General features: G+C 41.4%; 1 long non-coding RNA gene across 1 annotated transcript in view; it reads left to right on the forward strand.

Annotated features, from left to right (window-relative positions):
* Positions 1–305: 305 nt before the first annotated feature.
* Positions 306–18,228, forward strand: part of LOC135101597 (uncharacterized) — a 174,857-nt gene continuing 156,934 nt past the window's right edge. The window contains exon 1 of the long non-coding RNA XR_010269329.1: positions 306–1,535. This is a non-coding gene — a long non-coding RNA (uncharacterized LOC135101597). The remainder of the gene's footprint in view (positions 1,536–18,228) is intronic.

Genomic DNA, 18,228 nt, shown 5'->3' on the forward strand with positions numbered 1-18,228 from the left:
TAATAACAATAAAAAATAATATCTAGTAACTGCATGTCTATCAAAGAAAACGGCATCCAGAAATATGACATTATCACTCTCGTACATTCGCACTTCAAACTTACTAAGTCAGTTTGCCTCACTTAACTTGAAAAGAACCGTCACATCCATTTACTGCCTCACACTGCCCATATACCCTCCCATTTCAAACATTCCACCCATAAATCCTGCAGAACCTCGAAAACTAATGGAGACATCGTCGAAAGTCATTTATTATCGTACTTTTCTCTGTGACGTTAGCCGAGTTCCAGTGACAGCCAATCGCAGGGAGGATTACACATCGGCCGGCGCCTGAGGAAAGCCAATCAGCAGCATCCTAACGTGTTCTGCAGGCGTTGTGAGCTCCCGGGTGAGTCCTTCTCTTCCTCGCCTCGCCTCACTGTCAATCACTCTCAGGAATGTGTTGTTTGACTTTGTTTTGCGCTGATTTTTTTCTCAAGTGTTGCCGCGTGGTGGTGTTGACTGTGTGTGCGTTCGTGTGTTGCGGTGGAGGGTGTGGTGGGTGGCTGGGTGAGTGAGAGGTGGACGAGGCTATGTGTGTGTGTGTGTGTGTGTGTGTGTATGTGTGTCCTTATCCTCTCCGCCACCTCCACCTCCTCTTCTGTTCTGACACAGCCCCTCCACCTCCACCACCACCACCACTGCCGACCTTCCACTACCACTACCTTGTATTCATCCTTACATTCATTCACAGTGTACAGGTTTCTGCCGTTCACCCTGTCACCACCCTACCGCTGGCCCCTTCTTTACTGTCCTACCTTTCTCCTCACTCTCCTTCCTTTACTTTGTGTTTCACCTTCTCTTCGTCTCTTCTTACTCATTTTTTCTCCTGCTCCTACACAGATCCTCAAAACCACAACACTATTTTTTTTTTATTGTCACTACTACTACAACTATTAAACCCCACAACGACCATCACCATTAATGTTACCATGCATGAATTAGCTTTTTTTTTTTTTTCCCTTAATACTCCTTCTTAACTTCCTCTTCCCTCCTGTGACATCTACTATAATCATCACCCCCCCACCTTCATAACTTCACCACCTGACCACACCATCATTACACGCATACCTGTTAGTGTCACCATGTATTTCACCACATTTACATGCCATTACCCCATCACTACCATTACATATATCCCAGCACCACAATTGTCATCACAACTTCTCACCATTTCCACCCCGCCTCCCACCCTTCTCTCATGTCACCCCCACTGCCATCATCTCCACTACCACGTCACCATTTCCATCACCTCTAAACCTCTAAAACACCACCTCTCATCGCCCCACCCAAATCACCACCACCACCACCACCACCACCACCTCAACTCGCCCTTGTCGTCACTCGCTACCCCACCGCCTCTGTCTCCTCTTGATCTCCTCCCTCTCCGTCTCCCACCCTTAGTCCTCACCTGATTCACCCCCACCCCACCACCACCACCACCACCGCCACCACCACGCTCGTTGTCTCCTCCCTTGATGGACGTGAAAGACGAGGTAAGTTTTTGCTTATTCATTTCCTCATTCATGCATACGAGGAGCGCTGCTATAAGTAAAATGGACACACCTGCTTCCTTGAATAGCTCATAAAAGATTAACATGCAATTTCCCCTCCAGTTAATTGTGATAAGTTTAGACCAGGTATTAATCAGCTGCGGACAAACGCAATACAAGGAGTTGATGCATGGGAGTCAGTGTCGCTTTTTATATTAGGTATTTATAATGCTTTTAGATAATGATCAGAGATGGAATGGGGCAAGATTAGATAATTGTTATTTTTTCGCATTGTGTGTAGGGGAACATTTGATCAGCACCAGATGCTGTAGATGCATTGAAATGAGTTTCGCCATCTGTTCTATTTTTCTTATTTATGCCTTTTTCCTGGGTATTGATAATTCTCCTATGGTAACGATCAAAGGGAAAGTTAAAGAGTACGTAATTGTTCGTGTTTTGCATTGGTTGAGGAAAACATTTGATCAACAGGGAACAGCCATTATAAGGAACGGATGTATAGAAATGATCTTTACTCACTTTTTCTTCTTTTTTCGTTCTTTTTTTATGTACTGATGGTTCTTTAAGATATTTATTAAAAGGAATGTAAGAAAAAATGTTGATAAAAGTTAGTTTCCTGTTTATACGGAGGTCAGTGTCCCTAATTTTTTTTTTTTAAGGTATCTATAATTCTTTCAGGTATTCATCAAACGGAAAAACAAAAGGAGAAAAAGAAGAAGACAAAAAAGTATAATTGTTGGTTTCCTGTATTGAGTTTTCCGTGAATTTAGTCTGAGGCGTGTGAAGGCAGAGTGTGAAGGCAATAAGAAGACGCCTGGGGAAGGGTGAAGGAGGATAATAAGGTGTCCTGCTGTTGCTATTGACGAGTGGCCAGAATAGGTACTCAAGCAATCCCAGGAACCACTACCGTGAATCTATTTATTTCTGTCATCGTTAGTTTAATTTAGAAGACTTGCTGCTATTTTTTTTCTTAAAGAAGCGAGTATACACACATTCATTTTTCCAGTTCATCTTATTAATATTAATATGATTAGAATATGATTAACTCCTTTGTTGTTAGTTTGGTTTATAATATTTTTGGAGCAGTGCATCGAGAAAAGTCCAATACTAAATAATACAATACTAAACTGGCTAACTTTTTTTAGGTTTTCTCTGATTTTTTTTAAAAGGTGCAATGGATTTTTTTTTTCTTTATTTATCTGCTCGTAAAAAAAAGTCAGTAAATGCATTAAATAAAAATGAATAAAGAGTTCATTTTTTCTCGTACCTAGCTTTTTCAGACGCCAAAAAATATGAATGAGTTTTTTTTCATATTTTTTATTCTCTTCATTACAATCCTTAGCACAGAAAATAAGGAAATACAAAAAAAATAAAAGAACAACAAGAAAGGATTAAATAAACAGCAACAAGGAAGAAAATAAAAAGAAAAAACAATGACAAGAAAAAATAGATCAACTAAAGAACAACAGCAACAAGAAAAAAAAATAAAAGTAAAACAATGACAAGAAAGAAAAAATAAAACAACTAAAAAACAAAAAAAGAAAGAGTGTCTGTAGACTTTTTTTTTCCCATTCATTTTCAGCTCACATCTCATCCTTTAGCATGATCATGATTATTAACGAGGAAGGAAAAGCACGTGATCGGAAAAGCACGTGTTTAGTTATTGAATGCAAAAGAAATCTACCTTAATAGAATAAGTTAGCGAAATTTAATTAACTTCCCATCTCGTTTGTCTGTTTTACGGTGACAATGTAAAATATGTATGCGTCTCCTTCTTGCCATGTCTGTCCTATACATTTTAGACTGCATTTGTGAGGAGAGAGAGAGAGAGAGAGAGAGAGAGAGACGGTAGGAATGATGTATGAAAGGGGAAGAAAAGGTTAAATTTGGGAAAGAATAAAACAAGGAACGTGGACGGAAGGAAAAATATTACACGAAAAGGAAGAATGAGAATAAGAGGTGAGCTTAGGAAAAATAAAACGGGAAATGTGAGAAACTGAAGGAGAACAAGTGAAAGGAAGGTTGCAAGCAAGAAAGAGGAAGAGAGGAGGAAGAGATGTGAGGGAAAATCAAAACAGGAAAAGGGAGAAGGGAAACCAGGAAAGGAGGTGTGGATAGATGGAAAGGAATGGGCGAGATTAGGAAAATAAGATAAGAACGGTGAGGAGTGAAAGGGAAAAAAAAAATGTAAATAAATTCGCACCGACGAGAGAAAGAGAAAGTTCATAAAATGTGTTGGTGATGTTATGGTTGTTTTATGATGTATTGTGTATTTTCCGTGTAGAATCTCTCTCTCTCTCTCTCTCTCTCTCTCTCTCTCTCTCTCTCTCTCTCTCTCTCTCTCTCTCTCTCTCTCTCTCTCTCTCTCTCTCTCTCTCTCTCTGGTCCCCTCCCTTCCCTTCCTTATTCTTCCCTCCCCTTCTCTTCCCCTCTGTTCTCTTCTCTTCCTTTCCTTTTTCCTTCTACCTTATCTACCCTTCTTGTTTCCCTTCTTCTCTACCCTTCCATTCCTTTCCCCCATTCTCCTCCCTTCCCTTTTCTGTCCTCATTCCTTTCCTTCCCTTCCTTTCTCTCCTCTGCTCTTTCCTTCTCTTCCCTTCCCTCCTCTACTTTTCTCTTCCCTTTTCTTCCTTTGTTTTCTCTTTTCTGCTTTTCCCTTCCCTTCTCTACCTTTCCCTTCCCTTCCCTTCCCTTCCCTTCCCTTCATTTCTCTGCTCCTCCCCGCCCGCTTCTTAACATTTCCCTTCCACCCTTCCCTTCCCTTCCCTTCTCTACCCTTCTCGTTTCCCTCCCTTCCTCCCTCAATCTCTCGCCTCGCCTCCCCCTGCAGCTCCCCTCCGCCATCTGTGCACAGGCTGCCTAATTATTTATTCATCTGTTTATCAGAGTTTACCTTCGTGACTGTCTCTACGTGACCTGGGCCAGCTGGAAGGGAGGGAGGGAAGGGAGTGGAGGGAAGGGGAAGGAGGGAAGGTATGTAAGGATGAGTGGCAATATTTGATTTTTCTGGAGAACTTTTACTTATTGCGTCATTTTTATGTATAGTTGTAAATGTTTGGTTTACCTCTATGTATTTTGGGGTTGTCTCTTCCTCCTCCTCCTTCTCCTCCTCCTCTTCTTCTTCCTCCTCTGGTATTAAAATGGCTGGAAAATGTTTATCTGTATATTGTGTGTCGTTTTATTTTATTTTTTTCTTTGTCCTTGTCTTTCTGCTTCCTCTTTTCGTATTCTTCCTTCCAGTTCTCCTCCTCTTGACCGTTATTCTCTTCTCGCACAAAGTGGCTGGAATATATCTATATATGGTGTTTCTCTTCTCTTTTCTTTATCCATCTCTTTCTACTCCTATTGTTATTCCTCCTCCTCCCCATTCTGTTCCCCGTATTCTTCCCCATGTCCGTAGCAGCGCCATTCACAGCATCGGCTTACACTTAGTCTGACCCCTCTCACCTTCACAAGTCATAAACCCTCTTGCCCTTTCCTTACCTAACCAACTGATCCCTCCTCCTTTCTCCTTCACGTCTCTCCCTGCCCTCTCCTCGCCTCTCATCCCTACTCCTCCTGTCCCTCACCCGCCCTGCCTGTCTCCCTCCCTCGCCCACCAGCACACCAGCACCTGCCTCGTGTCTCTGTGTTGACGATACTCTTCATGCGTAACCCAATTTGTCGGGCAGGTTTGTCCACCGTCAGACAATCGACCAGGAGGGTGCTGCTCGCTCCCCGCCGCCCGCCCTTCAGCATCTCGTGTTTGGCTACCATTGTGGGGTGAGGGAATGCACGGCGGCTCCAGGAGGAATGAGAGAGAGAGAGAGAGAGAGAGAGAGAGAGAGAGAGAGAGAGAGAGAGGGGGGGGGATTCGAAACCACTGAGAAATCCAGTTCACAATAGAAAGTAGGGAATACTAAATAGTTAAAGGACTGTAAATATTAAGGGAAAATATAAAAGCAGAGCAAAGGACGTGAACAGAAAGACGGAAAGTACTTACATCGATGCCTTACAAAGAAAAGGGCTATTATTACACAGCGTAAGATGAAAAAAAAAAAAAAAAAACACTACCTACGGAAATGAAAGACAGCAAACGTGAAAATAAACAAAATTAACTATGAAATATGGATAGAAGAGGTTGACAGATGAAAGACACAACACTGAAAGGATGGACGAAGGTGGACGTAGAAGAAGTAGAATGGTGGAAAAACAGCAAAAGTGAAGCGGAATGCAGATGAAGGGAAGGGGGCGAGAAAGAGAGCATAAACGATAAATGGGAAGACGTAAAGAAAGAGGGAGGAGGAGGAGGAGGAGAAGGAGGAGGGAAGGTATGAATGAATGAATAGAGAAGAGAGGAGGGAGGAGACGTGATAGGTGAAGGGAGAGAGAGAAAGAGAATTGGGAGAGGGAAGTGGATAGACAGAAAGAAGAACGTGATATATTTGATAGATGGAGGACAGAGGGTGGAAGATGAAAGGAAGAGAAGGGGTCAGATGGAGAGAAGGACAAAGAGAAGTATAAAAGGGAGAAGCGGAGGGGTGAATGAAGGGAAAGACGGACGGAAGAAGGGTGGAAAGAGGGAAGAAAGAGAACACGGAAGGAAAAGATAGCTGGAGAAAGAGGGAAATGCATGGACTGAAGGAGGAAAGGACGATGATAGAGGAAAGAACAAAGAAATAAGTGTTCTTAAGGAAGAAAAATGATGGAGGAGAATGGAGAATGGAAGAAAAGAGGAAGACGAAGGAATGGATGGAAGGAAAAAATTAAAGATAGACGAGAGTAAAGGAAAACTGAAAGAACGATGTAAGAGAACGGGTATACGGTGGATAGAGAATTGAAAAATTTAAAACATAGAATACGGAAGGATTAAAAAAAGAAAATAAGGTAAATGGAGAGAAGAATGGAAGGACAGAGGAGAGAAAGAAAAGAGAAATAAATAATGATATGAGGAAACTAGAAATTAAATGAAGAGAAGAGAAAAGGAAAGGCTGAATGAGAGAGGAAGAAAGAGAGAGACGGATGAAGGGATAGATGGATGGAGGAAAGAATGAAAAGGTAGACAGACGGAGGGAGGAAGGGAGGGAAGGAGGGAGGGAGGGAAGGGCAGCTCCTGGATGGCGGTGTTTGGGGGACCTTGAGGTGTGTTTGTCCCCGTCACGGCTCGCCAACCACCACCTGGACCCACAGCACACACACACACACACACACACACACACACACACACACACACACACACACACACACACACACACACACACACACACACACACGCACGCATGCAGGTGAATTAACTTCTCAAAATTATAAGCTACAACAAATGAAGTTAATTAAAATGTAATGAGGTAGAATCTTGCCTTTTTAGTCTCTCTCTCTCTCTCTCTCTCTCTCTCTCTCTCTCTCTCTCTCTCTCTCTCTCTCTCTCTCTCTCTCTCTCTCGTAGAAACCCAATTACACTTTTTTCACAGTATTTTTCCTCAATCGCTCTTGGAAGCATGAAGTGAGTTACCGTCTATAGAAACGTGCAATGATAAAGCCCTGTCCCCTTTTACCAACAAGTCCCAATAAAGATAATCACCATGGCACTAATGAACAGGTGTGGTGCATGCAATAAGTATACTCTACACCACTTAACATTAGACGTGGAGCGAGATGGACGCTTCACATAATTATTACACGTAGAGGAAGAGGAGAAAGTGACATGACACAGACGTGCTTTAATCGTGTTATTGTTTGTGCTTAATTAGGTGTTGAGGGCACGTGGTGTACAGTAAGTGTATTAACGTGAGGTGATGATGGACTAGGGTGTTATGAGGAGAGAGAGAGAGAGAGAGAGAGAGAGAGAGAGAGAGAGAGAGAGAGAGAGAGAGAGAGAGAGAGAGAGAGAGAGAGAGACTGCATAGATGATTAAATAAACAATTAAATACATATATAGATACATATTAGGTAGCAGAAGCGAGAGAGAGAGAGAGAGAGAGAGAGAGAGAGAGAGAGAGAGAGAGAGAGAGAGAGAGAGAGACCCCAGCAAATTAGCAAGTAAATAGACACAATGCATCGTAAGTCGTCTTAAGAGCATCACAAAACCAACGACTCTCATCCGTCGAATCTAAGGACCACAAAACCTTGACATTACTTCGAGGGCGGCAGGGCGTGGGGGCGTGAGGGCGGCATCCGTACAAACAACCCACTCGGAGTGGTGTGGCAACAGCGGCGTGAAGGCAAACAAGATATCCTAATCCATCCAATCAGCGTGCAGCATTCCGTTAGCTACCACGAATAAAAAAAGAAAAAAAAGTCGGGCACAAAACATATGAATAACGTAAATAACAAACAACCTCTTAACGCCCTGTCAAGCCAGAACCGGAGATCGTTTCAGCATTGCCGCTGGGGAAGGAAAAAATTATAACACGGACGTTTCAAATAATGAGTAAAAAAAATGTTGATAAATAAAGACGAGGGTGTAAAAGGAAAAAAAAAAAAAAACAATAACAAAAAAAAAAAGGTACATTAATTTTTCCCAGCGATAATTGTGCGTCCCGTAACTCTTAAGGCGAGACAACATGAACTGGTCTTTTAACATTTCGACTTCCTGCCAACACTTCCGGAATGTCCTTGACCAGTCTTGCACCGGGGGAGGAGAGAGACGGGGGAGGGGGAGAGGGTGAAGTGAGTGAGGGTGGGGAGAGCTTGTGTCGGGAGGTAATGAAGGAGGGGAGGGAGGGTGAGTGTGGGCGGGAGGGAGAGGAATGGGGTCACTAGGAAATCATTTAATTTACTGGTGTGTGCTTTTGTTGATTGTTTATTTTCTTATGTTTATTTTCTTATGGCTGCCGCCGCGTGTGTGGGTGGGGGAGGCTAGATAGGGAGACAGATGGATAGATATATGAATAGATAGGTAGATAAATAGATAACAGATAAACAGGTTGATAGGTGAATAAACAAATACATAGAAAGAAAATAGATTAGTATTAGAATATAATACATAAGGAGAGAGAGAGAGAGAGAGAGAGAGAGAGAGAGAGAGAGAGAGAGAGAGAGAGAGAGAGAGAGAGAGAGAGAGATGAATGAGCTGTGTAACGTGTGTACCAATTTTGTGTACACACGTCTCTCTGCCATGTGTGTGTGTCTCTCTGTGTGTGTGTGTGTGTGTGTGTGTGTGTGTGTGTGTGTGTGTGTGTGTGTGTTGGTGAGGCTGCGTGACGTATACACAGACCAACATTTTTCTCGTTTACGTGCGTGCGTGTGTGCGTATACGGAGAACATTTACGGCTGTGTGTGTGTGTGTGTGTGTGTGTGTGTGTGTGTGTGTGTGTGTGTGTGTGTGTGTGTGTGCACAAGCCAATTTGGAGGTGATAAGAAAATGGCCAGTAATTTTTGGGTCTTCTATAACTGAGGTAATTATCCCCACTTCCATTTTCAGAGACGCATTTTATTCCTCTATTTATTGGCTTCACTTGTGTTCTTTTCATTTACTCCGGCACAAGGTTGCGATGCTGCAGATTGTGTGTATGTATGTATGTATGTACTTTGTCTCATTGATTAGAATTACTGTGCTTCTTTTTTTTTAAACTTTGGTGCTGGTTGTGTATGTATTGTTATAAGAGTTGGTGTGGTTATTGTTTCTTGTAGCCTTGATTTTTGTTTATTGTTGTTGTTGTTGTTGTTGTTGTTGTTGTTGTTGTTATTGTTGTTGTTGTTATTGATGTTAATATTGTTGATGCTGCTATTATTACTGCTGCTGCTATTATTACTGCTGCTGCTACTACTACTACTACTACTACTACTACTACTACTACTACTACTACTACTACTACTACTACTACTACTACTACTACTGCTACTACTACTGTGATTGTTACTATTACTGTTGTTAATGATACTACTACTACTACTACTACTACTACTACTACTACTACTACTACTACTACTATTAGTAGTAGTAGTACTATAACCACTACCCGGTACAATTTCTTCAACTATGACCATCACCACTACCATCAAACACACACACACACACACACACACACACACACACACACACACACACACACACACACACACACACACTTAATGAACGTGGTCCTTTCAATTTAATTTATTATTCATGTTCACCTCGAAGGGAGAGAGAGAGAGAGAGAGAGAGAGAGAGAGAGAGAGAGAGAGAGAGAGAGAGAGAGAGAGAGAGAGAGAGAGACGGGGGGGAGACCCTCCTCCCACCTTGACTTCCGGTTGAGTTGGATGAGGGGAGAGGGGGAGGAGTAAGGGGGGAGGAATGGGGGGAGCATATGACCTTCGAATTGATTGTAATTATTCTGCTTTGAATGTTACCGTTATATTATTCATTGATTATCTATTTACTGTCTGGTTAGTTAGTCAAAAACATTACGTAGTTCTCAATGTCTTTGGCTTGTTTTCTCTCTCTCCCATTCAGTTCTTACATTTTTACCTTTTTACATGAGTTTTACATGTATTCATCCCTGTTTTCCTTCTTCCTTTTGCTCTCAGTCATCGATTAATGTGTGGTTCTTACTCCTCCTCCTCCTCCTCCTCCTCCTCCTCCTCCTCCTCCTCCTCCTACTCTATCTCCTCCTCCTCGTCTTCTCTCTTCCTGCTTCCCTCTTCGCTCGTCCTCATTCTCCTCCCCTCCTTCTCTTCCTCCTCAACCTTTCTCTTTACTCGTAAGGAGAGCGGAAGGGGCGGTCGTGTTGCGAAAGGGTGGAAGGAAAGTGTGTTAATAATGAATAATCTTGATGATGATAAGAATTAGACTAATCGCTTATGGACGGAAAAAAAATGCGGTTGTGACTTTGAATATGAGTCAGGGATGATAAAAAAAAACAACAACAATGACAACAACAAAAGAACAACAACAATAACAACAGTGGAATGACATGGCGTGTTTATATATGAATAACTGACTAATCACGCCTGACTCATCGCTTGAAATAGTAAATGTATGTAAATGACTTTTTTTTTTTTCTTTCATGTTTAGTTTCATTGTTGTTTATGTTGTCTGTACTGATGGAGGAGTGAGAGTGCGCAGTACCTAGAGGGTGAAAGCGTGCAGGGTGGCTGGTTGAAGAGCTGCTGATGTGTTGTGTCGTCTTAGTTCAACTGTGTATGTTATGTAGCAGCTTATGTTGGTTCTTATGTTACGTAAGTGGCTGGGAGCACTTTGTAATGAAGGGAACTAAGGTAATTAAATGATACTCTCTCCTTTGGGGCTGTGCGAAGTTAAATGACATTCTCTCTCTCTCTCTCTCTCTCTCTCTCTCTCTCTCTCTCTCTCTCTCTCTCTCTCTCTCTCTCTCTCTCTCTCTCTCTGCTAGAGAGTTTAGTTTTTGTTGTTAGGTGTATGCTGAAGTTATGATTAATTCATTTTACATTTCTCTTTTTCGGAAATATAGTTTTTTTTTACTTCTTATCATCAGTACATCTCTCTCTTTATCTCTCATGATTCAATCATTTCTCGGGTGTAATTTCTCACTTCCAATAGTACGAATGAACTTTCACAGCATGCGTACACTCCTCCTCTCAAATATCATCAATTTTGTATAAATAAATTGGATAAAAAAATGTTAATAGGAAGGAAGCTGATTATGGAGGTCTACTAATCTCAAAGGAGAACCCAGCGACTGAATTCTGAAATAAGTTATCAAAGATGTCAATATAGATAGCATATGTTTCATTGTTGCATTCTTCCACAAAAACGAAAACAAAACAAAACACAAAACCAAAAAAACTAGTCTTCCTTGCGGCAAGCTTGTAAGCTTTATAGAGGATTGAGATCAACAAAAGAAGGTGTTTCCCTAATATTTTTACAGCTACACGTGACACCGAGGATTCCCTCCATTCATTTCTTTGGACGAAAGTGGTCAGTTTCATAAAAATTTCACTGACCACATGTTCTCCAATATTCGCAATAGGTTTAATAGATATTGTGTGTTGAGTGTTGGCTGACGGTGGTGCAGGTGTGTAGTGATGACCTTACTTGCCACACCTGAACTCTCATATTGACATCCATGAGTGTGGGGAAGGAGTTTGGGAGCATATGTTGGGGCAGCAGGCTTAGGGAAGTAACATGGCCGCCTGTATAACGTAAAAAGTAAGTAATTTCACTGCTCCTTCATTCCCTTTCATCTCCTATGCCTTTGTGTCTCCCTTTTCTACCGTCTCTCTACTTATATTCCTACGTGTACCTTTTAAAATAGCGTGAGAAATTTAATTAATAACAATTTGATTCCTTCCTCATTATCTTTTATTATACTTACAAAAATTCTCTCTCTCTCTCTCTCTCTCTCTCTCTCTCTCTCTCTCTCTCTCTCTCTCTCTCTCTCTCTCTCTCTCTCTCTCTCTCTCTCTCTCTCCTTTCATACCCTCTCACTGATAAAGATGACGAAGCAGTTTCCGTATGCATGTTGCTCCTCCAGGTCTCTCAGATACAGATTCCCCTCAGTTGGTCAATAAGGCGAGGGAGTTGATTGGTGGAAGGCTCCTTTACTTCATGTCTTGAGGCGACGAAGTGGTGATTGAATTTGTGGTCACTGGTCTGACGAGTGAAGTGAGTGGTGATGGCGGGCAGTCGTGTCATCTTATTGGTGATGGCGCTGGTAGTGGCGCTGATTGGCCTGAGTTGTGATGACCCGTCTTCTGAATGGCAACGGGACATGATGATGGTGAGTGGCTTGATTGTGATGATGGGTGATGGGGTTGGTGAGTGGCAGTGAGTGGCTAGTGGTGATGAGACGCTGGTGGTGATGGTCCTCCTGTGAGTGGTCATCGTTTGTGTTATTCCGACTCCACCCGGCAGTGTCTGTTAGGGTTACGTAAACAGGGTATTAGTTATTAAGGAAGGGCAAAGAGACTAGGTAAGGCACAGCGTAGTAAACATCGCGGGATCGATCAGATGAAAGGTTATACATGACTAATACGTAGCACTGATCACAATAACAAGTGTTGCGTGAAGGTAAAGATATATTACTATTTCTTCATTATCTCTTCACTCAAGACAACAACAGGGAACAAGAAAACTTACAGTAGTAGTTATTTGAAGCCTTGATATATCATTGCAATGACTGAGGTGCGAGAGAAACAAGTGAGGAAAGATTGCTGTGTGTCGCCTTAGTTAAACAAATGAAGGGGATGATAAAGAAAGACACGAAGGTGAGTGATGTACAGAGAGTGTAATTGCCACAGAGATCGATGGGCCTGATGCACACACTCGCACTTGACTTGCTAACGAGGCGAGGGGCAAAAGCTCATCAAAGGAACTAATACTTTGTCGTCCCGCAAAGCAAAGCGAAGTAAATAATGAGGCGGACGATCAAAGTAATAGCGCTGGTCCTTAGAGACAATGACTGTGTTGTTTTGTGGAAGTTTTATCGCTGATCATCAGCCGCAGTGTTCCGTGAAAATATGAAGGCGGAAACTGATCGATCGATTTTGCGCAAGTCGTTTTACAAATCGTCCGTCCTTGAGTGGCGCACAAAAATATGGTAATTTGTTTTTTTTTGTGGTTGATAAAGACGCTTAGCCAGTGCACCAGTGGTGACTAACATTGGTAAGCCAGCACACCTGCTCCGTTTAATCTTCGTTTCAGGCAAGGTGTGGGTGAAAAGTTAATTTTTAATTTGGTGTTACAGGGAAGAAAACGTACGAAAAAAAAAATATTGAAATATAAACTATGTCAAGTGTCTTTTAAGTTTTTGGCATTAAGAAATTGGGTGGGGTGGATAACTTTCAAGAGCATAAGTAATTAAGAAACACACACACACACACACACACACACACACACACACACACACACACACACACACACACACACACACACACACACACACACACACACACTGTTTGGTTCACAAAAGAGGACATTCCTTTCTGTAACAATGGAACTATTAAAGAGAATCTAAGAAAAGAATAGTTTATTATTAAAAGAAATGACTTTATATTTCAACGAAAAGATTAATAAATAAATATCCTTAAGTTTAAAAATAAAAACTTTTTATTAATGTTATATCTGGGTGACCCCACACACACACACACACACACACACATTCTCTCTCTCTCTCTCTCTCTCTCTCTCTCTCTCTCTCTCTCTCTCTCTCTCTCTCTCTCTCTCTCTCTCTCTCTCTCTCTCTCTCTCTCTCTCTCTCTCTCTCTCTCTCTCTCTCTCTCTCTCTCTCTCTCTCTCTCTCTCTCTCTCTCTCTCTCTCTCTCTCTCGTTATGGTTTAGGTGTTAACAATTAATTGACTATTTGACAGACTTTTATTTATTTTCTTTTTGTGCGTGTGCGTTCAAAATACTTTATGTTGTTGCGAAAATACTAATAATGATAGAATACAAATAAAGATAGTGCAATTAGTTTTCAACATGCCGTGGTGCGTGACTGATCAAAGCGTGAGTGAATCTGTAAATGCATCATGTATTTAATTATTTATATATTTATGAATGATCGTATTACAATTTTTCTTTGGTTGTCATTTTTCTTTTCTTTTTTTTTTGTAGGTCAAGCTTTATCTTTATCTGTTATCATATCCCGTGACCCACTCATCTCGTTTTCCGCTCTTTTTTTTTTTTTTTTTTTATAATGTGTTATTACTTTGGTTTTGGCATAATGTCTAAGCTGCTAATGTCTTCTCATATTCATTGGCGACAAGCACGATTATGTTTAATTTCTTGCGCATTTTAACTTTCCTTCCACCGTTTCACTTCCCAAGTTCCTTTATTTGATTACACGGCCTGGTTTTGCATTTTTTATTTATTTTTTTGCCTAGGGGAACGGAAGCCCTTAAAGGTAATTACGCCTGTACGTAACACATGTTTTCCCATTATATGTTAATTTATCCTCACAGTTTAGTTTCATGATTTTAGCGTGTTTTTAATTCTTGATCAAAGCAATTACTTTTCATTGGCGACTTTCACCGTTTGATCCAGTGATGTGTCATTGCTTTATAGCGTCGTGTTAAAGATACATTTTGCTGACCTTTTACTTTTATAGTTAATCAAGTACTTCTTATAATTTATGAATGTGTATAGATAGCATTTCCATTGTGATATCTTAATGCTTGAGGTAATGTTTACAAAATGAATATTTGAAGTATTCTGATTTTTTTTTGTGGTTCTTCTTTAAATTTTTGTGTCACAGTGTTACCCTTTCAAAGTCATGGCTCCAGTGTATGTTTTCAAGAGTGCTGTTAATGGATCCTGGTGATGATAAGATATCCTCTTACCGCCGGCCCTTCGCGACAGTGAGCTGGGAGGTTGTGTCCTTGTGGGTGGTGGTCGTGGTGGTGTTGGTGGCGGTGGTGATGGTGGTGGATGAGATGACAACCGTTTGAGGCTAATTAAGCTCGAATAATAAAATCAATAACTGGGAGAAGTCGCTTATGGAGGTCTTATCGTCTCGTGCCAGATATGTGTGTGTGTGTGTGTGTGTGTGTGTGTGTGTGTGTGTGTGTGTGTGTGTGTGTGTGTGTGTGTGTGTGTGTGTGTGCGCTATTTTTTTCTTTTTTAGTTATTTTTCTCCTCCTCCTCCTCCTCCTCTTCCTCCTCCTCCTCCTCCTCCTCCTCCTCCTCCTCCTCCTCCTCCTCCTCCTCCTCCCACCTCCACGTTTTATCCATAAGCCATATTGACATCACATCTATAAAAGGAAGGTGTAGAGCTTTGCCTTGTTGCCTGGTGGTGCCTTTGTCCTTGGCTGCTTCATTAACAACACCCGCATTGTAAGTGTGTATGTGTGTGTGTGTGTGTGTGTGTGTGTAAAAGGTATGAGGAAAAAAGAGAGTCCATCCTACATACAAATAAATAAGGAAAGACTTTTTTTTACTATTATTCATCTATTCCTATTATTCAACGTAAAAAACAACACAAAACATAACCCCCCCCAAAAAAAAAAAAACTTGTTGAGGAAAAAGAGGAAGTAAGAATCTGATGTTGCATAGAAATACATGATAAAAGGAAATATAGTCGAAGTCTGAACGGAGAGAGAAAGAGAGAGAGAGAAAAAAAAATGTAGGTGCAGTTAAGAATAAAAGGAAGGAAGGAGGAAGTTAAGGGTGAAGAGTATACGCAGGCAGTATTATGTACGGAAGTGGTCGTGGCGATGGTGGTGGCGATGGTGGTGGTGGTGGTGGTGGTGGTGGTGCCGTCATGACCTTCTTGCGTATGGATGAACGTTTTCGGACCTCGGTACTGTGTGAATTATTAGTAAATGCCACCATAACATTTTCGAGGAGGGTCTCTCTCTCTCTCTCTCTCTCTCTCTCTCTCTCTCTCTCTCTCTCTCTCTCTCTCTCTCTCTCTCTCTCTCTCTCTCTCTCTCTCTCTCTCTGGTTAATTATAGTTTCGGTCTTATTGATGAAAAGTAAAGTAGTGGTAGCACATGTCAGGAATCCAGTAATGATGGCATACCAGAGGCGAGCGACAAGCACTGTGCGAAGCCTCGTCGATACTTTCCCGCAACATTCAACAACACATCCATTAGTAACAGTGTCGCTCACTCCGAGAGAGAGAGATGGAAGTGTGCACGCCGCGTGACACGGGGTGGGCGCTGATCTTTCCTCTCTCTTATTTTTTTATTCTATTTTAAGACTGTTGAAGCGTTCCTTACTGCACTTACAAATGAAATGCCCCTCTGATGTCTTGTTTGTCTGCCCCTCTGATGTCGTTGTTTCTATTGATTTTTTATAATAAGAGGTGGCTGCCAGTGGGTTTTAAATAAAAAAAACAAATAAATGAATAAATGAATAAAATAAATTAGTAAGTAAAGAAACAGATAATAAATAAATAAGTAAATGAATAAACAAATAAATTATTAAACAAGCCCTCTTAATTATCGCTTTTCAAAGTGAATAAGAAAGGCTCTAATCAAAGTAGCAATTTCCAGTGAGTGATGGAAGGACGATTAGCAGGCAGCTGAGCAAGGCGGGTGTCAGCTGATTGCCTCAGTGTAGTTTTGATCTACGAAAGAATGCCCGGGCAGACTGACAGTAGCTAGCGGTAGTAACTTCACTACTTGGAATGTTGTATGAACCATTCTAAACTACATTACTGTAATACATGACATTACATGGATCATCTAAAGTCAGCAAGATGTAGCACTTGAAATAGCTATTGATTAATAATACATACGATATAGCCGCTGAACTATTCTAATCTCGTCGCATTTCGTTGCAAGTAAATCATATATGATTATATTAGATTTCTTGGAAGCACAGAAGAACAACGAAATGTCGAGAAGTACTACATACGATATAGTATCTCGAGTACTTAATGTCGGCGTCTTACGTAGCTCAACGATGAATTAAATTTCGCTTCAGACAAGTCACGACGTGAGTATTGGCGATTCAGCTTAACTTGGCTGATTTGAAAGCATCCCGTGGCAGCGATGAGCGGCCCGCTAATCTGCCTGCAGGATCACTAATTGCACACTCGCAGCTTGGCCCGGACGAAGATGAACGCGATCCCGTTTATCTGTCTGGGTAATTTTTTTGTTTTTCTGACGCAGCGGTGCACAGATCATGACGGTGCCGGATGTAGTCTCTCATACTGACATAGTTGATGAAGTTCTGGCCGACAGATTCTCATACGGAGCGCAATAAACAGGTCGTTGAGTTTGTTGCCATCCGTCGCTTGCTGCCTGGCTGGGTTGGACACGTGCAGTGAATTGAAGCTCAGACATCAATAATGGATACGAGAATCAGTATACTTGATCCAAAACTTTTCACATTACATAAAAATATGAAATGTAAGTTATACGTTCTCACAACACAACTCTAACGCGTATTAAACTTGGAAATAAAGTAGCACTACATAAGTAAGACGAAGAACGCGTATGTCTTCGACACGACCTTCAGATAAGAGCGGCAGGGCATGCGAGGGCCCTTGACTTGAAGAGCTTGGTTATTCATGTAGGAACATAGAGCAACACGTTTGAATACTGGCTGTGTGGTGTGGCAGGCAGCTGCGAGTCAGGTGTTGGGTGTGAGCGTGTTATGTTGAATCGACAAGGAGGACAGCTGGAAAGTGCGTGTTTTACTCGTGAAACATTGACTTTTTGAATGAATATGTATTGAGACATTTACCAAGAAGCCAGGCTGAACTTTCCTCAGCTTTATATTGTTCAGGGAGTCCCAGCTGAAGAATTCGTTGCGAACATAAGAATTGATTTAGCATGAAGCAAGAAAGTGTATAATAGTCCCTGTGAAATAACGGTATAAATATGCATCAAGGCATTTACGAAGAATATGGAGTGGACTTTGCCCAGTGTGATGTAGTTCATGAATCCCAAGCTGAGCAGTTCGCTGTGAGAACAAGAACCGGCTCTGTGTGACACAAGATGTTAGGATTCTAGTAAAATGAAACGCTACGAAGAAATGGTGAGGAGATTGAGTCTTTCCATTATGCACAGTGACAACGAAGTCATTTTCTGTTCACTTAGGACAATAACAGCGATTAAACGAAATTTTCTTAATATTTTTGTAGCAGTTTTAGTAGCTCTCGGTCTGTCTGCTTTGCACGTAAAAGTAAAAACATAAGCCAGAGAGGGAATCACATCGAAGGTTGCTAACATTACAAACATTAACCAAAGTCTGGTCAGGAACTTAAGTTGTTACCGTTTGATTTTTTTTTTTTTTTTTTTTTCGCGGACGAGTGGAAATGTACTGAGGCACAGCTGTCGACACCAACATCAGCAC

This window comes from Scylla paramamosain, chromosome 6 (genome assembly GCF_035594125.1).
Source record: "Scylla paramamosain isolate STU-SP2022 chromosome 6, ASM3559412v1, whole genome shotgun sequence".
Classification (NCBI taxonomy): Eukaryota; Metazoa; Arthropoda; class Malacostraca; order Decapoda; family Portunidae; genus Scylla; species Scylla paramamosain.